The sequence below is a fragment of the Pelodiscus sinensis genome, chromosome 6, assembly GCF_049634645.1.
Source record: "Pelodiscus sinensis isolate JC-2024 chromosome 6, ASM4963464v1, whole genome shotgun sequence".
In the NCBI taxonomy this organism is placed as follows: domain Eukaryota; kingdom Metazoa; phylum Chordata; order Testudines; family Trionychidae; genus Pelodiscus; species Pelodiscus sinensis.
In genome coordinates, this window is record NC_134716.1 from 111,703,360 (window position 1) to 111,726,733 (window position 23,374).

The 23,374-nt window shown below is 44.5% G+C and overlaps 1 long non-coding RNA gene across 4 annotated transcripts; it reads left to right on the forward strand.

The window, feature by feature from the left end:
• The first annotated feature begins 187 nt into the window (after positions 1–187).
• LOC142829983 (uncharacterized) lies at positions 188–23,374 on the forward strand. 4 transcript variants are annotated; one of them, XR_012904976.1, is made up of 4 exons: positions 188–320; positions 3,529–3,755; positions 11,330–11,456; positions 17,285–18,880. It is a non-coding gene; the product is annotated as an uncharacterized LOC142829983 (long non-coding RNA). The 4 variants fall into 4 exon arrangements; XR_012904975.1 differs by lacking the exon at positions 3,529–3,755 and adding an exon at positions 23,072–23,374 and having other exon boundaries at positions 189–320; positions 17,285–17,470; XR_012904977.1 differs by lacking the exon at positions 3,529–3,755 and having other exon boundaries at positions 189–320; positions 11,330–11,460.

Consider the following 23,374-nt stretch of genomic DNA (forward strand, 5'->3'; position numbering starts at 1 on the left):
AGAAAGGGCTGCATAATAAAGCACCACAAAGAACAATAATATCTTAGTGGTTGTGGATGGGAGGGCTGTGGTTAAAAGTACTGTTTGCATAATGACTCCCTTTGGTCTCTGCTATCTGAGGGAAGGTCAAATTTGACATGGAGGGATCAAATGACTAATAATCCAGAAATAGATTAGCATCAGCGGTAAGGGGAAGTGTAACACCAACAGATACCGGTTGTCGGAGAGCGTTGTGACTGGGGGGGTGCCTGAGGTAGCTCTTACTGGAAATACCAAGGTTAGAGCAGAATGCAAAAAGGAGAGCAGATACTCCAAGACTGGTGAGTAAAACTGAAATTATTCTTTCAAAACAGTCATAAATTGTGCTTCTGACCCTCCCTCCTCCCCTGGTTATCAAGAAGCAAAAAGAAATCACACAACGCTCTTTATTGCCTTTGATTTTTCTGGCTCCCAATCAGCACTTAGGTCCAGTATAGTGAGAAGTTATTTTAAAACTCTGCTCACATGGACAAAATGTTGTTTTGACCTCAAGGGGCCAGCCACATTACTAGGTCAGTGAAGATTTAGATCTTACCCAAATTACCATGCTGCCAGCCAAACCTTTAGTTTCTAAAACTAAAGGTTTATTATAAAGGAAAAAGAAAGAACAAGAAAAGAGATGTTAAGTGGTCAGTCTCACATACAAAGTCTTACATACAAAGACTTCAAAGTCCATCAGAGTCTTAGCAGTATTGGTAAGTTTGCTGGCTTGAAAGTGCCTCTGGAACATCCAGATGGGATGGGTCATTCAGTCCATTTTTTAGAGCTTTGTTTGTAGAAAGGTTACCACAGAGGGTATGTCTACACTATCCTCCTAATTCGAACTAGGAGGGTAATGTAGGCATACCGCACTTGCAAATGAAGCCCGGGATTTGAATTTCCCGGGCTTCATTTGCATGAAGCCGGCCGGCGCCATTTTTAAATGCCGGCAGTTCGAACCCCGTGCCGCGCGGCTACACGCGGCACGGAGTAGCTAGTTCAGATTAGGCTTCCTAATCCGAACTAGCTGTACTCCTCGTGGAATGTAGCTGTATTCCATGAGGAGTACAGCTAGTTCGGATTAGGAAGCCTAATCCGAACTAGCTACTCCGTGCTGCGTGTAGCCGCGCGGCACGGGGTTCGAACTGCCGGCATTTAAAAATGGCGCCGGCCGGCTTCATGCAAATGAAGCCCGGGAAATTCAAATCCCGGGCTTCATTTGCAAGTGCGGTATGCCTACATTACCCTCCTAGTTCGAATTAGGAGGGTAGTGTAGACATACCCGGAGGTATGAAGCAGTAATGAAGACAATATGGAGAAGATGCAGCTACTTTTATATTCCTTTGCCATGTGACCCATACTTCCTTTGTCCCAAACACAAGCTACCCAGCACATGGCCTGGAAGCCTTAGAGTTCTGTCCTGAGGCATGCCCCTATATGCCTGCTGAGTCATAAGACATTTTCCTGGCCTTCTCTCAATAGATCAGTTGAATAATTGGTTGTTCTTGATGGGCCATGAAGCAGGCTAGGCTGTGGATCTATGGGTGTCACCTAGAAGCATAGCACAAGTTTTGTAATATTGACACACATACATATACAAAACCCAACATACAAAGGTAGTACAAACATAGAAATGAGTTTATCATATTTGGTAGATGACAACATGTTTGTAGATATCTTACATGGCATATCTAACATAACTCATTGTCGTCCTATAATATTGATATTCATAATATCCTATATAGTGTCCCCCACATTCCATACAGCATCACAGCTGGGATCAAACCCGTGGTTAAATGCATGAGGCTTTACTGCATGAGCCAAAAGGGACATGGATCTTAGTGGAACCTGTAGAGCAGACTCATTGATTTCTTTCAAAGTAGTCTCAGTGCCACTAGATGAGACAGAACACCATGCCCAGGAGGTTATAGAAGCACTCCAGAAAAAGTTGGGGACTCCTGGTAATGGGGTGAGACATCCTAGACAAGAGACTTTTGACCCAGTCCCATCTACCAGTTGCCATATACCTGGCTCTGTATTGCTTAGCAAGTCTTCAGAACACATAGGGCAAGTCTACACAGCAGGGCAAAAGTCAAATTCAGATACGCAATTTCAACTACGTTTAATTCGATTTTTGGCACTGTTTACACAGCAGGAAGTCGAAGGAAGAATGCTCTTCCTCTGACTTCCCTTGCTCCTTGTAAAATGAGGGTTACAAGAGTCAGAGTAAGAAGTCCTCCAATTCACCATTATTTCGAAATAATGCCTTGCTGAGTAGATATGCATTTTGTTATATCGAAATAACGTCAGTTATTCTGAAATAATGCTGCTGTGTAGACTTACCCTTGGGGAATGGTGGATAGTGCAGAAGCCTACAAGATATCTTAGTAGAGACAATCTGGTTGCTTAGAACCAAATTCAATTCTGTACAATAAGAAAAAAGTTCATAAAATCAAATACGAAGGCTATGTCTATACTGTGCTGTTTTGTGCAAGAAATATGCAAACGAGGCAAAGCATAGAATATTGCAGTGCCAGATTTGCATAATTACTGAGCAGCCATTTTTTGTGTAAGAGGCTTTTGCGCAAAAAGGAGCCGTCTACATGGCTCCTTTTTGCGCAAAACCCCCCTCTTGTGCAAGAGCTGTTCTTCCTGAAAAAAAAGCAGAAGAACAGCTCTTGTGCAGCAGAGGGTTTTTGAGAAAAAAGGAGCTATGTAGATAGCTCCTTGTTGTGCAAATGCCTCTTGTGCAAAAAGCAGCTGCTCATTAATTATGCAAATGGGGCTAGCAATATTCCATGCTTCACCTCATTTGCGTATTTCTTGCGCAAAAAACAGTGCAGTGTAGACGTAGCCCAAATGTTTTATTTTATGTCCTTTTTTAAAAAAATGTTTCAATGGAAAAATTGCTGGGTTTGGATTTGAACATTCCCTGTTGTATTTGCAGTGCAAACATTGCATGGTTGTTTATGCGCATGAGAGTCAAAAATAAAAGCGATTAAACTTTTTTTATTGGCCAGAACTGAGAACATTTTTTTCAAAAATAAAAGCTGAAAAATACTGAAAATTAGCCTCTCGAAGCCAGAAGTCAACAGAGTGATTCCACTCTACACCAGATGAGGATCTGGCTTTTAAAAGCAAGTTCACGTTCAATAATCTGAGATTTTTCACCCTGATAAAGAGTTTTTTATATATGACAGTGGCTGTAAATAGTTCTTTTTTTGTTGTCTTATCTACAACTTGGAACACAACCCATAGTGTGTTTTAAAGTAGTTTCTCCCTTGCTGATATGATAAAAGATGGTGAAGATGCTTTGGTGCTCTGGCAAGTCTGTATGATACAAATGGTAGGTTATTGCATTTCACTTTATTCATAGATACCCACCTACCCTCCTTCCCTCCCTCCAAAAAGGCTCATTATCTTGCAGTTAATATAGGATGTCATATCTTGAAAACTGTCAAACAAGGGCAGAGGGGATTATGTGTACCTGCTGTTGTGTTTACTTCACAGGTTGCCTGTGTGGAGCATAGACTGTGTTTTAAGGCTCTTAATGAGCTGTGTCCCAGATAATTTCCTCTTCTTCTGGACTCCTGAAGGCCAAAGGGATGAAGCTATAGGAGCTGGAAGGCTTGGAAGACAAGATTAAGTCTCTGTCCCTTAGCCTATGGCTCTGAAACCATTCCAAAATTTTCCTCTTGGTGTTAGAAGAACCATGCAGCTAACCTCTTTTAAAGCAGGTTTAAAGCTATTTTTATTTCAGAAGGCATGTGGCATGACATGTTGCTATTATACATAGTTCAGATGGCAAATTTTGTTGTAAAAGCTCCTAAAACCAATACTTTTGCAGTGCTAAAATCATAGAATCATAGAATACTAGAACTGGAAGGGACATCAAAACATCAAGTCCAGTCCCCTGCCTTCATGGCAGGACCAAGCATGCTCTATATCAGTGATCCCCAAACTTTTGGGGCTGCCGGGAGCCCGGGGGCGGGGCTGCGCATACGCCGCACGTTCAGGGGTGGCACAGCGCATGTGCCATGCACCCGGGGCAGGCGCCGCGCATGCGCCGGGTGCCCAGGGCGGGGGTCGCGCATGCCCCGGGTGCAAGAATGGCAACAGCAGACAGGATCAATGTGCCCTTTTGAATCACCAGACTCTGGAACAGATAACACCTTTGCCCCTCCCTCGTCAGCGAGCCTGCAAATAGTTTCTACCTGTGTAAATTCTGCCATTTCCATACACAAATGATAGTGCACAAAACTTTCACAAGTGTCTATGTGCACCAATTTGGACATGCAGCAATAGGGGCCAGATTTTTAGTATTTGTTGTTCTCAGTGTGAAGATCTGTAGTATTGCTGCTAACATAGGAAAACATGTTTTATGGGATAAACATGTTTTACAGGATATTTATCTTGACATTGTCCCTATTATGCAATATAGGCTTTTATTCTGTATTAATTTCATTTTAAAGTCCCTAAAGTCATCATGTGTAAACACTATTTACAGCAAAAGTATCATTATTTAAAATACTCTTAGAAAGAAATCCATGAGCTCCTAAAGCCATTTCCGTTTGACGCTTTGTTTACTTTTTTCAGTAAGCTGAACTTTATTCCTTATTTCTAGTTGTCACTTTTGATATGTACCATCTTTCTGAATTACACTTGATAAGCACTTGCTGAGGACATAAGCTATCAGTTTGGTAGTTACGATCTCCCAGAATTCAATATTTTTGGCTTAAGATCAAAAGATGACAAATATCTTGAAAGAAGACAGAAGCTTTATTGTTGCTATTTGAGGATATCAGCATGTCTAAAGCAGAGTTGAGCTGTAAACTACCCTGCTATTTGAGACGCATATTTCCATCCTACGTGTACACTTAGGCTTGATAATTTTGCACATCTTTATTCAGAATAAAAGATGTTCTGTTGTACTGCTGATGTTGTCCACTCAGTGAAATCTGACAGTCAGTATGGTTACTCTCCTTGAGGCATTTGAAAACTTCACCAGGGAAATACTGCTGCCAGAGGCACATTTTAACTGGCACAAAAGAAAAATCAGGTACTGAATCTGAAAACATCTGAAAAAGAATAAATAAGAGACTAGAATAATCGGGCTGGCATCCACAAAAGCCTTTCATGGGCAAAAGGAGTGAGTTATTTGACAAAGTTCAACGTGACGTGTTCAACTATGTGAATACTTTGTGTGGTTGTGCAAGCATTTTCAGAGCCTTTCCCTCCAGGATGTTACTCCTAATTTCAGACTCTTCCCGCACTTGGCAGATTTAGGTTCTATCTACAATGGTCCCTAATTGTGTTAGCTCAGGGTTTCCCTGCCTCTGTGGGGTACCAGGGTAATCCAGGGGAGAAGGAGGGATAGAGGAGAAGGGCAGAACAGCTGGAGCAGGAAAGGCTCCATGCTTTGGATCTGTCCTTTCTTTCCTCAGGACAAACATAGTCCTTTGAAGGTGGTTTAAGCTCCAAGATCCCTGCCTCACCTGTTCTTACGGCAGCCATTAATGCAACTTCAGAAAGTGGCCTGTGTGCCCAGAGCTGTGGGCCAAAGCAGCAGACCACAATCCCATGCTTCCCTTGGCTTCTCTGCTCTAATGGGATTGAAGCTGCCAGAGCAGATGGACCTAGCCTCTTGCATCTACCAATGGATTCCTCTTCCCCGTGCCAAGCAATATGTAACTTTCTGGTGACTAGGGCAGTGGGGTTCAGCAGCCACCACAGTGAGAGAAGTGTGACAGAAAGCAAAAAACACCCAGTAGAGCACAAAGAAAGGAAAAAGAAGAGAAAATGCATGTGGATAGAACAAAAATGGGAGAAAAGGGCACTGAGTAAGGCAGGAGAAAGAAAAACCTATTTATTTTCTTATCTGTACTACACTGGTATTCTCGATGTGATATTTGGGCTATTAAGCTGTTGTCCCATTTTACAGATGTGGTAAAAGAGGCTATGTCTAGACTGCAAGCCTCTTTCAAAAGCGGATTTTTCGAAAGATACTTTTGAAAAAGACTCTTTCAAAAAAGAGCGTCTAGACTACAGCCAGTACTTTCGAAAAAGCACAAGTTGCATGACATAGCGCCTTGTTTCGAACGAGGTTTTCCACGGTCAAAAAAACTGCCGTGTTCTTTTGATTTACTTTCAGGGGAAGTTTTTTTCGAAAAAAAGGCCACTTTTTTCGGAAAAAGCCCTGTAATCTAGAGACACCCTGATATGCAGACAGGTGAAAGTCTCTGGCACAGAAAAAGTCACTGGAACAGGAAAGAACAGAACCTGGAACCAGATTCTGACTCCTCTTACAATCCCTTCTCACTGATCCAGTGGTGTACGGGGCAGTAAAAAGAGCAGGAAATAGGAAGAATTATACCAGGGGACTTACAGAGCTGCCATAAGTGGCTTTAGAGTCTCACTTCTTCAGACCCCATCATATTAGGGATATATAGGAGCAGAGGAGTGTTGGGGCCAAAACAGGAAGGGGCCAGAGTGCTTTTGTGCTCTCTCAATTATGAGCAGGCTGTATCTTAACTGAATAGCTGCAGTTGCCTGTGTACATGCATCATATTCAGCACATCTGTGTGCAATTGTAGCAATTGCTCTTTGTATTAAAGTGGTTCCTAGAGGGCCCACCTGAGGTAAGAACTCTATTTATGTTGGGTGCTAGAGAGTGAGGCTACATCTAAACTACCAGAGGTATCCCGGAAAAACTCTGTCACATCCAGGGAATGCGTCTGCTCTTCCACTTTTTTTTGGCGGAAGAACAGACACGCTCTTTCAGAAGCCCTGTCTTCCTCATTCCATGAGGAAAAAGGGCTCTTCCGAAAGAGGAGGTTTATCCGAAATTTGGCCTTGTGTAGACGGGCTAGATTTTGGAGAAGCCTCTTCCGACAAAATTATCAGAAAAAGGTACGCAAATTGTGGAGCACAATTTGCATACCTTTTTCCAATAAAACTTTGTAGTCTAGACATAGCCTGAGAGACAGTCTCTGGCCCTGTCCTTTTCCTCAGTGACCCAGTTCAAATGTTGAGTCTCTGAGCTGGAACCATATTACAAAAGAAGACAGCATATTTTTGGCTTTATTCACACTTTTGTAACAGGGCAAAGGTGATGGAACTGAAAACCCAGGATCTGATCAGAAGAATAATTTGGTCTTGGCTTACACTCACTTCTTGTGGTTTTGTGGGCAAAGAAGCCATGAGTCCTCAGGGGAGACTTATGGCTGTAATCCATCCAAAGACTTAAGCACACATAAACTATATATGTGAGTAGGCCCCGTAAAGCTAGCCATGTGCACTAGTTTTTGCAGGATTAGGTCCCTGAGCCTTAACAGAAAGAATTATTCATGTTCAAATGTATTAGCTATTTATATCACCCATGTTTTTATCATTATACTTATGCATAATTACATTTACATAATATGTTTAGCCTCTGGTGGAAGAGTGGTTATTTACGGTAGGTCTATCTTTTGAGGCAATACGTAAGCCATGGCTATGTATTTATAAAGACAAACAATGTGATTCACTAGGAAAAAATTAAGAAACATGTGGAATAAATATATCTTTAGAACTCCTCTCAGGAGAAGAGGCGTTGTTATGTTAGTATTCCCGGACACTGAAAACTTTTATTAAATTCTGATTCTAATTAAAGATGTAGCAAATTGCTCAAAGGTAGTTCCATATTAGCCCATAAAACAATGGAGAAACGTATGCTGAAGTATCATATCAACTGAACTGTTTTTAGAATTGATTCAATAGTGTAATTTGAGAATCCAATATACACCCATACAAACAGGGATACAAACATTGGCATATGTATATGCAGGGCTAAAAAATTTTAAAGCGTGCATTAGTTACTTTGACTGAAGAATATAGAAAAGTAAAAAATACATGTTAGTCCAGGACAAAGGGTTTGTCTACACTACCCCGCTAGTTCAAACTAGCGGGGTAATGTAGGCATACCGCACTTGCAAATGAAGCCCGGGATTTGAATTTTCCGGGCTTCATTTGCATAAGCGGGGAGCCGCCATTTTTAAATCCCCGCTGGTTCGAACCCCGTGTAGCGCGGCTACACGGGGCTCGAACTAGGTAGTTCGGACTAGGTTCCTATTCCGAACTACCTAGTTCAAGCCCCGTGTAGCCGTGCTACACGGGGTTCGAACCAGCGGGGATTTAAAAATGGCGGCTCCCCGCTTATGCAAATGAAGCCCGGGAAATTCAAATCCCGGGCTTCATTTGCAAGTGCGGTATGCCTACATTACCCTCCTAGTTCGAACTAGGAGGGTAGTGTAGACATACCCTAAGGTTTTGCTTTTTTCTTCTGAAAGGTTGTAGCAGTGATTAAATGAGTTCTGAAAACCAGATCCCGGACCTTGTTAGGATGGAAGGCTGGCCTTGTGCTTGAGGCATTAATTGTGATTCAGGGAACCTGGGATCAGTTTTTGGCCATGCCTGAAACTGTGGGCAAAGCATATAATCTCACTTTACTTCAGTACCCATTTATGAAGTGGAGATAATACTTCTTTGCTCGTGTCCAGTATCTGTTAGCCCAGACTTGGCAAAGCTTCATCCCTTTTTAGGATGATTTAAGGTAAATATGCATTCATCCAATGCAAATTTGGTAGAATCTCCATCCCTAGAGGTTTTTAAGTCTCGGCTTGACAAAAGCCCTGGCTGGGTTGATTTAGTTGGGATTGGTCCTGCTTTGGATAGGGGGGCTGGAGTTGATGACCTCCTAAGGTCTCTTCCGGCCCTATGATTCTATGATTCCATGATCCAGTGACACAAATAGATTTAAACAGGTGCAAAGGATCTGGACCTACAGATTTTACATGTGTTAAAATATCTCCTTGTTTATACTGTTATTCTTTATGCCAAATAGAAAATAAATACCTTAATTATTCATACAAATCTGCCAAATTTAAAAAATAACCGAGCAAAAATATCCTCTTTTTGACAGCTCATATCAGGTGAGATTATACTTGCCAAAATCTTACTATATATTTTAGAAATGTGCATCTGTCTGTGTCTGTCTGTCCATCCATCTGTGAATCTCTTTGTTCAAGAACTCCTTCTAAGTGCTTAGGGGTAGCCGAGTTAGTCTATAAAGTGCTACCAGACTATTTGTTGGTTTTTAAGTTTATCCTGTACAGGCTAACAAAACATTTAGATGGTATCATGAGCTTTTGTGGGCACAGCCCTTCTTCATCTGAAGAAGTGGACTGTGCTCACAAAAGCTCATGATACCATTTAAATGTTTTGTTAGTCTGGTAATACTTTAAAGACTATTTGTTGTTTTTTAAGTTCCTCCTAAGTGGCAAGAGCTAGGATTACCAAATTTGGTATGCAGCTTCCTCTCATCATAAACTGAAACAAGGTCAGGGTTTGGTTGTGCCAAGACGATGGGATGTTCCTGGAATTTGATTGTTTCTCATAAAATGGAAAGGGTGGGGTCTGGAAGGAGGGAGTCATAGGTACGTTTAGACTCCAGGCTTTTGTCGACAGAGGCTTTTGCCGATAAAGAGCGTCTAGACTAGGCCCTGGAGGTTTTTCGCCTTCCTCTGTAGCATTGGGCACAGATCACAGCTGGAGGATGCTCTGCATCTTGGGGTCTTCAAAGTATTTGAAGGGTTCAATATCTGAGATATAGGTGAGAGGATTATTCTGGGAGGGGTGGGTGAGATTCTGTGGCCTGCACTGTGCAGGGGGTCAGACTAGATGATCATAATGGTCCCTTCTGACCTTAAAGTCTATGAGTCTATGACTACAGCCAGTTCTGTCAACAAAGCAAGTCTAGATGCTCTCTTTTGAAAAAGCACAGTGTGTATGCAATAGTGCCTTTTGTCGACAGAACTCTGTCGACAAAAGGCGTTATTCCTCATAGAATAAGGTTTACCACTGTCGACAAAACTGCCGCATTCTGTCGACTTACTGTCGACAAAACTTGGCGGCAGTGTAGACGCAGGTATAGTTTTGTCGGCAAAAGTCCACTTTTATCGGCAAAACCCTGTAGTCTAGACACACCCATACTGTAGAATGACCACAGGGAGGCAGCAAGGGGGCAGAGATGGGTACAGGACAGCTATAAACCCACTGGGCCAGCAGAGAGTAGAGGTGGAGAAAGGGACAGCTTTTTACTATATATTTCTGTTTGTGTGTCTGTTTGTCTGTGTGTCTGCCTGTTCCCCAGCTGGGGAACATGTACCCTTCCCCCAGATGTGCCCACTGCAGCAGCTATGGACGAGTGCTTCTCACCGGTCCCCGAACTGCTGCAGTGACATAGGGTTAGTGTTATCCTCTCTACCCAGGGCAGTCTGCATACTGAATCCTTCATTCACAGCCCCACCCCTGCTGGGTGAGTTTAATAAAAACTTAAACTTGAGTAAAAGACTCAAGCAACATTGGATAAATCTTCTAAAAAGCAATAAAAGATATTACAGTATAGCAGAATGTCAATTTATAAAGACTAAAAAAGACCAAGATATATTTCAGATAAGCCTTTATATCTTGGAGGAGCATTAATATAACCTAAGAAGTTGGGGCTGATGAGAAAAACTCCACAGTTTGTTTTTTGAAAATCCCAAAAAGTTACTTGTAAAATCAAGTAATGAATATCAATTCAGTTCTGTGAAAAATAAAATATGGATATTAGCTCTTCCTTTTGCTCATTAGATCTAACACTCATGCAATGATAGTTATAAACCTTTAGCATCACAGGTTAGAAACAGATTTTTTTTAAATGAAATTGTAAACAGATTAATTTATTTTGGTAAATCATTCTGCCAAGCAGGAAGAAGTTCACTGCTGGGTAGTTTAACCCTAAGGTACTAAATAGTGATAGAAATGTAGCCGTGTTAGTCTGGGGTAGCTGAAGCAAAATGCAGGACAATGTAGCACTTTAAAGACTAACAAGATGGTTTATTAGATGATGAGCTTTCGTGGGCCAGACCCACTTAAGTGGGTCTGGCCCACGAAAGCTCATCATCTAATAAACCATCTTGTTAGTCTTTAAAGTACTAAATAGATTTGCATCAAGGAAATGTTTGTCTACTAATGTACTAAAGTAAATAGAACATTGAAAACATGTACCTATTATAGGTGAGTTTTTAAAGTATGTTGGGAGAGAATTGCAAATTTGTGGTGCAGCAATTTTTAAAAAATGCAAATGCTAAAATTGGTATCAGTAAGACAAAAGCCTGGAGAGCTCCGGAGGTTGGAAATCTCACTGGCAGTGGTGCTTTTGGACTGCTTCAGCACAGCTGTACAAATGGTCACTTGAAATGAAATTTGTTTCTATCTTTGGTCTCTCTAGTTGCTGTGTTAGAATTCAATCTGGTTCAGTGAAATATCAACAGCTGATCTCCCTCTCTCTGCAGAACACCTTCATATTGCATTTCATCCTTCACCTACCGATTAACTCACAGCAAACAGAGGAACCAGTAGGTTTGTTTATTTTTTTAATTGTCTTGCAATAATGTCTCTGAACTGGCCACCAGAATACATTGGCTCCATGAACTGTGATACATTATTAAATATGACATATTAGAAAAGATCCTCAGCCAGATCCTCAGCTGATGTAGATCAATGTAACTCTATTAAAATTATTTCTATTATGCTTATTTTCACCAAGTGAGGATCTGATGCAGAGTTTGTATTTTATGAAGGTGGACCAAATTAATTCAATAATATTTTTATACTAAAGTTAGCTATAAATTCTATACCTGATCTATGAAACAAAACACTCTATTTACAGTGCTGCAGGGCTGACCTAAGCATTCACTGTAAAGTATATTTAGAGTGGTGTGGGATTGGGATTACATGAACTATACATTCACCTCCTATATTTTATAGTATGACCTGGGTGACAGCCATTATCATCAGATACTGATTAAACAAGTAAAATAAAAAGTCTTCAAAATGAGTCTTTTGGGGATTAGATGGGTGGGAAGGGTCATGAACAGATGTCAGTGGGCCAGAGCCACCCTACCTGCTAAATAGGTAAGGAGTCCTTGCTAGAATAGTAGGAAGTTTTGGCAGGGTTCCTGGTGTGGGAAAATTTGACATTGATTTATTGTATTGTATGCCTTAGGGATCCTGTCAAACTTGGATGGACTGAGAGAGTGCTCATCTTCCCAGAGGACTAAATTACATGCCGAGAGGATAGTGTGTTTATGTTTGAGATGCTCATGTAGAAAATTGATAACACAGATTTCCTTTTGGGATTACGGGTGTGTTAAGAGGTTATCATGCCGTACAGCAGTCTGTGCGGGCACAGAGGCTTGTCACTTCTAAAAGGGAACCTCCCTGGGTTCTCACTGGGAATAAAGACTCTGCCGGAGTTTATACAAAAGGGGTTTTATATTTTAGGTAATGCAACACAAGGCACTATTAAAAGTGAAAGAGAAACCCTAGCCTAGTGGTTTGGGTGCAGTCAAGAGTCCATCATTAGGAGAATTTATTAGAGAAAGATTGCATTGGGCTTTTGTAAAAGTCAGCAGCCATGGGTGGAAATTAGAGATGGATCTGAACCAAACCACTTAGAGCTCTGGGAAAATGTGGCTCTGCATCTGTATGACATGGCTTTGATTTATCTCATGTGTATTACCTTCCTGACATATAAAGCATTCATAAGTAGGCCTGTTGATGGGGGATAAGAGGGCAACTCCCAGGGTATGTCTAGACTACAGGCTTATGTTGACATAGAGCGTCCAGACTACATTGCTTTGTCGACAAAGCGATCAGTTTTGTCGAAATAAGAGTGTCCAGACTGTGGGACGCTCTGTCGACAGAAGAAGGCACCCAGAAGTGCTTCTGAAAGGTCACGGGGAAGCCATAAAGCCCAGGCACTGCTACATGCTCTTTGCAGAGACGCGTACTTAAAGGGATACTCCTGGACAGCCATTCCTCTGCTCCTGCTTCTAGCTAGCCAACCTTTACAGGAAAAGCAAAGCTTCTGCAGTTTTCCTGGCTCTGGTTGTCTTGCTTTGTCGGACACCACAGCTGTGTGTTATCTGGTTTGTCTGTTTGTGTGTTTGTCTGTTTGCTTCTGTGTTTGTTTGCTTGTTTGTTTGCTTGGGTTTGACTTTTTTGTTTTTTGTTTGTTTGTTTGTACTTTTGTTCTTGTGTTTGTTTGTTTCTTTTGTTCTTTTGTTTGTGTGTATTTTGACTTTTTGGGCATGGAGCCTGAGCTGCCCCTGGGCAGGCGATGGCCCCACTACGTACTGAATCCTGAACCCAGCTTTGAGCCTTGCTGCCCTTGCCCCCCAACTTCTTCCTGGAGAGGCGGGTTTGGAGGCTGGACACCAGTTCGGACTGGTGGGACCGGCTAGTGCTGCAGCAGTGGGACGACGATCAGTGGCTCAGAAACTTCTGGATGCGGAAGGCCACCGTCCGGGAGCTTCCTGGCTCACCCCTGCCCTGCAACACCAGGACAGCTACTTGCGGCCTGCCATCCCCCTGGAGAAGCGCGTTGCCATTGCGCTCTGGAAGCTAGCCACCCTCGACAGCTACCGCTCCGTGGGGCATCAGTTTAGTGTAGGGAAGTCAACCGTCGGGGCCACCTTGATGGAGGTAAGTCCATCAGGGGACAGTCCAGGGGGGCAGTCAGGACCAGGCACAGGGAATTGGGTAGCATAGGTAGAAGCCCTCTCAGCCTTACCCCATCCGTGCCCCGCCCCATCGAGCAGCACAGTACATAAATAAGAAGGGCTACTTCTCTATGGTGCTGCAGGCTCTGGTCGACTACAGGGGACAGTTTACCCAATGTTTGTGTCGGGTGGTCAGGCTGGGCACACGATGCCCGTGTGTTCAGGAACTCATACCTGTACCGCAGGCTGAAAGCTGGGGCATTCTTCCCAGAGAGAAACCTGGCAGTCGGGGATGTGTAGATGCCTACATGCATTGTGGCCGATGCGACCTAACCTCTCATGCCCTGGCTCATGAAGCCCTACACCAGCCACCTGGATGAGAGCAGGGAACTGTTCAACTCCCGCCTCAATAGCGCTCGCTTCCAGGTGGAGTGCGCCTTTGGCCATTTGAAGGGCAGGTTTAGGTGCCTACTGACGCGGCTGGACATGGGGGAACACAACATCCCCGATGTGGTTGCAGCATGCTGTGTGCTGCACAACCTCGTAGAGAGGAAAACTCTAGTACACTTTATTTTCTAAAACAGACATTTTTATTTTTCTCTGAATCAAAGATTTATTTTCATTTGTTAAAAAAACAACAGTTAAATAAAGTGCTTAAAAAAATGCGTCCCTCAGTTTGTGTCACTGGTGGGAAGGGGGAATGTGAACTTGGAAGCGGGGAGGGAGGCTCAGGGCTGAGGGGACTGCCTGGAGGCCGAGCTCCTGCTGCTTTGGCTCTGGCGGCCTTGTTGCGCCTGGCTGCATGTGTGGGATGCCACAGAAGGGGGCTGGGAAGGAAGTGGGGCTGGGGCTGGGATGGCAAGGGCAGAGGAGGGGGCAGGGGCAGAGGAGGGGGCAGGCTGAGGAGGAGGGGCAGGAGCAAGCAAAGGACCGGGGAAGACCATGGCCTCTTCGATGGCAGCACAGATGCCCCTGTGCTGCTGGGCAAATTCGAGCAGCCTCTGCCTCCAGCCTCCTTTCCATGGAGTCCTTCATCTCTTGGAGGACTCCAAAGTGCTGGCGCACTAGCTCTAAGTAGCTGCGCCAGTGCCTACGGGTGCCATGCAGCCATCTGGGTGGTGGGGCAGGTTGGGCACCCCCCTCCTGGTCAGCTGGTCCGGCTGTGGAGGACAAGAGGGAAAAGTCGTCTGTCATGCATGCTTACCCTTTCCCTGAGAGGGCATGCCCTCCTTCTTCTCATCAGGCAGTGTCTGTGCTAGGGTCAGAGGCTGCTCATGTGCGTCTCAGTAAGGCATGGTGCGGCCTGGCCTTCAGCCACGGCCTCCCTGGAGCCCAGGCGGTGTGCAGGCCACCGTCGTGCCCCCCTCACGCATCCCCCGTGGCTGAGCAGCACGGAGAAGTGTCAGGCCATGGTTGGGGTTCCCACAGAGTGCTGAGAGGCCTGCAGCTGTGAGGCAATTCCAGCGTCTCCAGCCCATGCCTGCATGTGTCATCCCTGCCTGCAGGAACAAGCGGTGCCTAGCAGCTGTGTGAGTGCAGGGGGGTAGCACGGCCCTCCCTGAGGGCGACCATCAGTGTGCCACTTCCTTCCCCTGGGCCGTGCTCAGCATGACATGTCACAGCGCTGCACCGTTCCCTTTGCTCCCTCCTGCCCTGCCCTGTGTTTGTTGGACCCTTACAGCACTCACCTGATGTTCCCTCCCCAGTGTCCGAGGTGGTCTGGGAGGCCTCCTGTGTCTGGGTGCCTGGCTCCTGGGTGCTCTGGGTGCCGTCCTCCTCCTCTTCTTCCTCCTCCTGGAGCTCCTGGTCCCCCAGCAGGTGTTCTGGCCGCTGTAGAACCGGAGTCTCCAGCCCAGACTCCACAAGCCTCTCAGGAGGCAGAGGATCCCCTGCCCCCAGGATCCTGTCCAGGTCCTCATATTACTCACAGGAGTGCGGCCTTTCCCCGGAGTGGGAGCTGTGCTCACGGGCCCGGACGTACCCCTGCCTCAGCTCCTTCATGTTGGCTTGGACCTGCTCCAGTGTGCAGGGATAGTGGCCTTGTTTGGCCAGCTCTTGGTGCCCCGGGGTTCCCGGGGGGATGATTCCCTGGAAGGGCCAGAGGGGTCTTGGGGGGCTTGTCCCTGTGACCTGGCTCACCCAGAACTGAGCAGCACAGTCCTGGTCTGCTCTGGAGCTCGCTTGCTGCCAAAGTGCTGCTCCTGGGTGCCTGTGCCTTTTAAAGATGGCTACGGGCAGGAACAATAGAGTTGCAAGCTGTGGTAGGAGTGTCCACCAGCGGTTCTCCCTGGAGGCCTTTTATGTCGACATAACTTTTCCCCTGCGTCCACACTGCTGTTTTGTCGACAGAACGACATCGACAAAGGAGTTATTCCTCGTAGAATGAGGTTTACATACGTCGACAAAACTGCTGAGTTTTATCGACGTTATGTCGACATAACTCAAAGGCAGTGTGGATGCAGGTTTAGTTTTGTCGACAAAAGTCCACTCTTGTCGACAAAACCCTGTAGTCAAGACACACCCCCAGTGTCCTGCCATTCAAAAGGCGCTGGTGCTCCTGGCCACTGCCACTATTGCAACTGCAGTGGCAGCCAGAGCCCCAGGCCCTTTAAATCACTGCTGGAGTCTCCAGGCAGTGCTGAAGGACTAGCAGCCACACTCTGCCCCCAATACTCCTACAGTAGGTGTTTGGGGGGGAGGTGGAGTCAAGGGGCAGCCAGGCTAGTGGTTTGGGAAGACAATGCCTTCTCTTACCTACTGTACCCACCACCCCTGCCCTCCCAATCTCACCCAAGAACGCGGCAATTCTGTTGGCTCCCTTGTACATAAGAACATAAAGACAACCATAATGGGTCAAACCAAAAATCCATCTACTCCATAATCTTGGCTTCTGACACTGGCCAATCCCAGGTGCTTCAGAGGAAATTAACGGAACTAATCATCAATTGACACATCTCCTGTCACCTATTCCCAGCTTCTGGCAAACAGAGACTGGTACAAATCCCTGCCCATCCTGGCTAATAGATAAATATATGAAGGATAGACCCATCAATGGCTAATTCTTTTTTTAACCCTGTTATGTCTTGGCCTTCACAATATCCTGTCAAAGAGAATGCAATATGGGAAGGCATAGCAATAGAGCACTATTTTAGCTCCTCAATTTGTTAGTACTATTACCATTTATCCTCTTTTATGGATGAATTAAGGACTCAAGTCCACAAGAAATAAGCATAACGGCCTGCCCTTTCACCCCACAAAAGAGCAGGGAATCAGGCTCTACATATTTGTTGAGACTCTAATTCTCAACATCATTTTAAATTGGCTTAGACCTGAACACAGTCACAAAGAGATGAAGACGCCTGAAGGACTGTAAGCAAAGAGCAATGATAATTGTTAATGTATCAAGTTGAGCTTAGACATCTCATGATGCACTTATCTAAAACCACAAACATAAATTGGGAGGAAGAAGCTGGTACAGCAGTAATACTGTCAGATTGGGTGGTGAAAATGGGCCAAATATTAGACATGGGTTTGCAATGTAATAGTGTAACAAAAATGATCAATAGAGAGTTGAACTGCTTACCCAGAGGCACCACGCTGTACAGTAAAAAGGGTCTAATTGGCTTTGTGTTGTTGCTAAATCCTTTCCTCCCCTTTTTTCTCTCTCAATGTTTTTATAGATTCAACACCTTTTCCTGTTTCTCAACTCACCCTAAATCTATGCACTACTGGGCATCCAGAGAGACCCTTGAGGCCATAGAAAGCTGAGCACTATGAGACAAAGGAACAGAATTGACCTGTTCATCTGTACTTATGCTTGCAATCCTGTACACTGTAGGTTATGCAAGCTGGGCTAGAGAATGGAAGTAGGTGACTTTTCTTGCAGGTGTAACGGCACATTTGTGGGCAGCATGTAGTTCTAAGTACTTGCAACTTTCCCTAGGCACATTGAATCTGTCCTGTGCACAGTGCAAATAGTCTTCCATAACCTGGTGTCTGCCAGACTAGGAAACACTTTGCCATCAAACAGACCGTTGCTTAGATTCTTCACATTTTTTCAGAGTTTCAGAATGATTGGAATCTGCCTGTGTTCTCGAGTCTGCCAGTCCCCCGGTACAGTATGTAATAGTTTGTTTTGCATGGGGCCCATTGGGTTTTAATGGCTCAGATGCAAGTACAAGCTGATGCTGTCTGTTTTCAAGCTTGGCGCTGTGATACGCTTGACAGTTACATATGAATATTAGCCATCTGTAGGATATGATGATATAGTTACAATTTCTTTTTTGGTGGACCCAATCATTGCTGAACCATGTTTACTTGTGAACTCTACAGTCATGAATTTAAATGAATGCTTCAGAACATTATTTTGCATATTTGGCCAGCTCTACTGAGAACAGATAAATAAATACATCTATTTTAAAAAATGTTGAGAGGAATGGATTGCAGATAATTGCAATTCAGATAGAGAGTTCATCTGAATTTTGGATTACTGAGAATTTGAATATAGATCTAGGGTTCAAAATCTGTAGTGAAACAAATGTAATGTAACCATTTTGGATATCTTTAAAGATTTGTACTAATCAGAGTTCCTATAATGCCTTACCTATAATGCATTAATCTACATTTAAATCCCAGGTTAGGTAACAAAAATGATTTTAGCATGGGCCTAAACTACCTTATATTGAATGTTACTTTACATCACCACATCACTATAAGGTATGACTTAATTGGTACTCATAGAATCATAGAACTGGAGGGCTGGAAGGGTCTTCAAGAGGTCATCTAATCCAGCCCCTTGTGCTGAGGCAGAATCAATTACACCTCAACCATCCCTGCAGGTATTTATCCAACCTGTTCTTAAAAACCTTCAATGATAGGGATTTCAGAGACTCTCCTGGAAACCTATTTCAGTGCTTAACAGTTAGGGTATGTCTACACTACAGCGCTAATTCGAACTAAATTAGTTCGAATTAGTTAATTCTAACTAAGCTAATTCGAATTAGCACAGCTAGACTTAAAAACTAGTTCGAATTAGCATTTTGCTAATTCGAACTATCATGTCCACACAGAGTGGACCCTGAACAGAGGTTAAGGATGGCTGGAAGCAGTGCCGGCAGGGCATCAGATGAGGACTTAGAGCGTGGAGCTGCTGTCTCAGGCTAGCCGAGGGCTGTGCTTAAAGGGACCCGACCCCCACCCCAGACAGACAGTTCTCAGGGTTCCCCGCTTGCAAAGCAGTCCTGGCTTGGAGTGCCCTGAGTGCCCACACTGGGCACATCACAGCACTCGGCCATCACCCTGGCTGCACTTGCCACAGGCTGCCATCCGGGGGAAGGGAGCAACTGGGGGGCTGCAGGAAAACTTCCACACCGAGAAGCCCGCAGAGCCAGCCCAGTCCTCCCCATTGGGGACATGTACCCCATTCCTCCCTCACCTCCTTCCACTTACTCTTCCCTAGCCCCCCTTCCTGATGTACAAAATAAAGAAAACGTGTGGTCAAAAATAGAATCTCTCTTTATTGAACAAAACTGGGGGAGACTGGGAAAAAGAGGTGGGAGAGGGGAAGAGAGAGGCTGGGAGAGGGGAGGGCAACTAAAATGATCAGGGGTTTGGAACAGGTCCCATATGAAGAGAGGCTAAAGAGACTGGGACTTTTCAGCTTAGAGAAGAGGAGACGGAGGGGGATATGATAGATGTCTATAAAAGCAAAAGTGGTGTGGAGAGGGTGCATAAAGAAAAGTTCTCCATTAGTTCCCATAATAGAAGGACTAGAGGACACCAAAGGAAAGGAATGGGTAGCAGGCTTCAAACTAGTAACAGAAAGTTCTTCTTCACAAAGCAAATAGTCAACATGTGGAACTCCTTGCTGCAGGAGGCTGTGAAGGCTAGAACTAGAACAGAGTTTAAAGAGAAGTTAGATCAAGTCATGGAGGTTGGGTCCATGGAGTGGTATTAGCCAGGGGGTAGGAATGGTGTCCCTGGCCTCTGTTTGTGGAAGGCTGGAGATGGATGGCACGAGACAAAGGGCTTGGTCATTGTCCTCCGTCCAGCCCCTCCAGGGTACCTAGTGTTGGCCACTGTCGCCAGACAGGCCACTGGGCTAAATGGACCTTTGGTCTGACCCAGTATGAACATTCTAAGCTCAGGGTCGGGGGTCTCAGTGGACGACCCTGATTTTCATGCCAACCTGCTCCTGGGTGGCCAGGCTGGCAGCTCTCCTGCCCTAGACAGCCACTTTCCTTTGCCTAGTGCGGAAGTCGTGGACGAGGTCCACGATGTCTGCACTAGACCAGGCGGGCGCCTGCCTCTTGCGGTCCTGGGCAGGCTCCCAGGAGCCGCCAGCCTGGTCCCAGGAAGAGGCGGAGGGCTGGGTGGCAGCGGGTGGCTGGCTCGAGCCGTGCCAGGTGCAGGGTCTGCTGGCTGGGTGCTGGCAGGCTTGCACCTGGCACAGGCACCGTAGCCAGCCCGTGCCCCTTTAAGGGCTCCGGGGCCGGGAAGGGGGCAGTAGAGTTTCCCTGGTGTTGGCCAGAGTGGCCACCAGGGAAACCTGGGGAGGGCTAGCCTCCCACTAGTTCGAATTAAGGGGCTACACAGCCCTTAATTCGAACTAGTAAGTTCGAACTAGGCTTAGTCCTCGTGGAATGAGGTTTACCTAGTTCGAACTAAGCACTCCATTAGTTCGAATTAACTTTGTAGTGTAGACATACCCTTAAAGAGTGAAATCTTGCAGTCCATCTAGTCTTGGGCTGGATCTCCAGAGGGAAAGCCCCCCTGGTTTCCAACCATGTTAACAAGCCAAGCTATGTTTGGCACCTGTTAAATCCCTTTCTTCCAGGGATCTGTGATCCAAGCAAGCTCCTTACAAACAAAGTGTTATTTATCCACCGAAGTAGGGGTGGAGAACCTCAAGCTTGCCTGGATTTGGCCCCCCAATGCTCAGGACTTCCCTTCCCCCCGCCCCAGCACTGGGGAGCCTGTGTTGGTGCTCCAGCCCCTAACCCCACCCCACCGAACTAGCGGAGCGCTAGTGTAGCGCCTATGAAAGTTAATTCGAACTAACGTCTGTTAGTTCGAATTAACTTTGTAGTGTAGACATACCCTTAGCTATTAGTGTAGACATACCCTTAGCTATTAGTGTAGACATACCCTTAGCTATTAGGAAAATTTTGCTAACACTAAGTCACTCTTGTTATAGATTGAGCCCAGTATTTCTTGGTGTACCCTCAGTAGAGAAGAACAATTGATCTCCATCCTCTTTATAACAAGCATATATGAAGAATGTTATCAAGTCCCACTTCAGTCTTGAAACATGTCCAGTTTGTTTTAAACTTTTCCTCATATATCAGGTTCTCTAACTCTTTTATCATTTTTGTTGCTCTCCTGTGGACTCTTTCCATTATTCCACATCGTACTTAAAGCATGACTCCCAAAACTGGACACAGTTCTCCAGCTGAGACCTCACCAGTGCACAGTAGAACAATTATCGCCCATGTCTTACATGATGCTCCTGTTAATACACCCCGGAATGATATTAGCCTTTTCCTCGATCACTTCACATGGTTAGCTCATATTCCTTTTGTGATCCACTGTAACCCCAAGATCCTTTTCAACTGTAATATTGCCTAGCCAGTTACTCCACACTGTGCATTTGAATTTCTCCTTCTCAGGTGTACTAGCCTGAGTGCTGACTTGTGAGAAAAGGCAGATCGCTACAGGACCACAGTGTCACAAAGAGGCATTTGAGGCAGAAAATGCTGTGCCATACCCAGGCACATAGGAGGTGCACTGGGGTGAGCCTACTACAACATCATTATTTGTTTCTATGGCAAACAATGGATTATTACTACAAGAGAAAAATGACTAGTAAAAGCTCAGTCTGACATAGTCTTCAGTGAAAAGTGTAGGGATTCAGCACCTCACAGGATTGAGTCTGAAGGGCAAATAAACTCCCAGGATCCATCTGTGCCCCCTCACTTACCATGATGAACATTTATGTATGTAGTCATTTAAAGTAAGTACGGTACTCCCTTTGAGTAGTTTCATCATGAGTATGGGCCATGTAATTGAGATTTTGTACCACAAGTATCCTGATTTGTACATATTAACATACACAAATTCTGGTCCAGATCTTCAGATGGTGTTCATCAGAATAACTTCTGATTGGATAACTTCAGTGGCCCTATGGTGACTTATACCAGCTAAGGATCTGTTCTGTATTGATTAAAAAAGGCAGGAGGCAGTGCCAGGGGAGGTAAAACCAAAATCTAAGGCATAGCAACAAAAGTCTCTAGGCAAGTGTCTAGTAATCCCTGTTTATTTTGTAAACATTTATAAGCTCTTTGGTCCAGGAACTATCATTTATATTGTTGGCTCAACATCCAGCACAATGGGGCTGAGTCTAGCCAAGGCCTCTAGGCATTATATTTAGTTAATCATGGATATAAATCATGGTTGGACAGAGAGATGGACAATGACATCTAGTAAATACTCATGTTCCAAGGCATAAAGTAACCACTAAGGCTATGTCTAGACTACAGGCTTCTTTGGAAGAAGTTTTTTTGGAAGAGATCTTCCAAAAAAACTTCTTCCTAAAAAAAGCGTCCACACTGTAAAAGTGCATTGAAAAAGTGATCTGCTTTTTCGAAAAAGCGCATCCAGAGTGAATGGATGCTCTCTCGCATGTAAGCTGTGATTGCTAGGGACGGAATGGCCACCAGGGCACCTGTGCTTTTTCCTCTTTCCTCTTCTTTCAAAAGAACTCCCTCTTCCTCATCCACACACGCATTTTTGCGAAAGAGCTCTTTCACAAAAAAGCTTCTTCCTCTAAGAATGAGGATTACCAATGCCGGAAAAAACCCTCTGTTCTTTTAATTTTCTTGCAGAAGAACACAGTTTCAGTGAGGACATTCCTCAAGTTTTGTCAGAAAAACGGCCATTTTTCAAACAAAACTCTGTAACATAGACATACCCTGACTTACAGGTTTAGGAAGAAACATCCTCAATAAGCAGATTATTTCTTAAACATCCACTATACAGTTTTTTGCACCTTCTGAGGCAACTGTTACTGGCCATTGTTGAAGACAGGTTACCATGCTAGATGAATTACTCATCTGAGCCAATATCACAAATCACATGTTCCTACTTATAGGCATCAGATGTTCTTTAAAATATTCTAAAAATCTACAAGGAGTATTGCTTTCTGAACAAATGAGTTCATGGTGAGTCACCAGAACATGTCAGCCACAGGTAAGTTTATCATGGAACAGTGTCATAGGCAATGCTAATTTATTAGTGGGCCTTCAGTCTGGTGGTAAATTAACTGGTGGCCTCCCTATCTTCTTTGCCTTTCATAAATCTGTGCAAGGAAATAGCTTGAGGGAGGAAAAAGCAGGCAAAAATTTCATGATAAATTAAATTTTAATACCCTTTTTCTTATAGTCTTTCAGCTGTGTTTTTCTCTATTTTAGAATCTCCTGCAATAAAGCTTCTGATCTTCACTCCCAGCTTCTGCTGCAGAAATAATCTCATGGTGAGGTCTGTGATGTCTGAAGCATGTCAACTTTTTGGCTATTTTTCAGTCTCAGGATCATGCTTCCCTGCTGCTATTTCTTTTGCTGCATGTAGACCAATGCTATCATATTTAGGAAGTTGTGCAAACTTCTTGTATATTTGTGATCCAAAGAACTAAAAATATTAAGGCACAGAGTCAATGACCAAATTCACTCCTGCTGTAGATATCTGTTGAAATTCATGGAGTTACACCAGGAAGG